At 46.3% G+C, this 1,762-nt stretch overlaps 1 non-coding gene across 1 annotated transcript; it reads right to left on the bottom strand.

Annotated features, from left to right (window-relative positions):
- Positions 1 to 415: 415 nt before the first annotated feature.
- Positions 416 to 545, bottom strand: LOC115063922. The gene has a single exon (XR_003843788.1). It is a non-coding gene; the product is annotated as a small nucleolar RNA SNORA17 (small nucleolar RNA).
- Positions 546 to 1,762: the final 1,217 nt, after the last annotated feature.

The following is a 1,762-nucleotide window of genomic DNA, read 5'->3' as shown; positions in this document are numbered from 1 at the left end:
CTTTCTCTTCCATTTCTCTACCACTTACTTGTTCTTCATAGTGGCACCCAGGTGTCCCCTCAGAAATGCTATGCCCTACTTGTACATTGTGGTACTTGGGCATGGTCTGGTCTGCTCTTCCCCAGGTCTACATGGTATTGGACTTGTAGTCATCTCAGGCTAGCTCCCCACCTGGGCTCCATGGTCTGGTGGTTGCTCCTCTCCTTGGCTTACCTGAGTGACCCCATGTGAGGGTCATCTGTCTCCAGCTCACCCACTGTGGCCCCAGGCAGGGTTCTTCTAGTCTCCTGCTTGCTCCTCATCCTGGAAGCCCTTCTGGGCCTGTACAGCACCAACTGGTGGTCTCTCAGGCTAGCTCCCTCTCCTGGCTCCTGATGCCCCATTGGTGGTGTCTCCTTTTTGTTTGTTTTTAGGGAGTGTTAGGCAACTAATCATTCAGAAGTTCACAGGTCAGAACACTGAGCCTACATAGTCTCTCTTCTCTCTGCCACCTCCTGACTCATATGTGTCACAGCAGCTACACCTGCAACACCTCTAGGGACAGGGGTTCTCAGGTTTATTAGTTAAAAATATGTTTTGATGATTATGCTAGATGAAGCCTATGGATGCAGAGACTCACAGCCAAGTATCAGGCAGAGCCTGGGGAACTGTGCAGCAAAGAGCAAGGAAGGATTGCTGGACCAGGAGGAGGCAACTACACCACAAGAAAACAGGCCACAGAATCAACAACCAGGGCTCACAGAGGCTCACAGAGGCTCAAAGAGACTCACACAGGCTCACAGAGGCTCACAGAGACTGAACCCACAATCAGGGAGGCTGCATGGGTCTGACTTAGGTCCTCTGCCTGTACATTACAGTTGTATAGCTTAGTGTTCTTGTGGGGCTACTTACAGCGGGAATGGGGGATGTCTCTGATTCTTTTTCCTGCATTGGGGACCCCCTTTTCTCCTACTGGTTGCCTCATCCAGCCTTAACATGAGGGCATAGGCCTAGTCTTATTATAACTTGATATTTCATGTTCGGATGATGTCCCTGGGAAATCTGCCCTTTTCTGAAGAGAGAGGAGGAAGAGTGGATCCAGGGGAAAGGGGAGATGGCAGGGGAGGGAGTGAGAAAGGAGATGGGGGCGGGGGGAAACTGTGATCAAGTGTCCTATATAAGAGAAGAGTAAGTTTTAAAAATGTTTTTTGAAACAGATTCAAGAAGGAAGCTCAATGATCTTTTTATTAGAGTTTGAAAGAAAAAAAAAAAATAAATAAGGTCGGCAAATTGAAAATCCCAGCAGCTACCAGGAGGATGATGGGGAAGAGGAGGAAGCCATACCATTTGAGTTAGAGTCTGGTAAAATCAGCATGTACGGCAATGAAGATGAGTACACAGGGAGAGAGCTTCAGAGAATGACTGAGAAAACCCAAAAGATCAAGGCAAAGATTAAACCTTTTGTGTTAGAACTCAGAAAATGATGAAACAGGTTAAGTGAGCAACTGCATTATTTCATTAAGGAGATAATTATTCCTCCCATGTCCTGGGCATGCCATGAACAAATTAGCCTTCCAAATGAGTTCATTCTTGGCCAAGTGGTTGATTGGCTCCAGCACATTTCATGGGTTGTCAAGGGAGGCAGCAGCAATTACAAAATGATAAATCAAACAAGCAATGATTTATTCTACACTCTGGTACATTAACTCCCACAGAAGGAGACCATAACAAACCAGTTTAGAAAGTCTTGACTTCATTTAGAGCCAAATGTAATCTATTCTGT

Source organism: Mus pahari, chromosome 4 (assembly GCF_900095145.1).
Source record: "Mus pahari chromosome 4, PAHARI_EIJ_v1.1, whole genome shotgun sequence".
NCBI lineage: Eukaryota > Metazoa > Chordata > Mammalia > Rodentia > Muridae > Mus > Mus pahari.
Note: the sequence above shows the minus strand (reverse complement) of the source record. Positions and strands in the feature narration are given on the sequence as shown.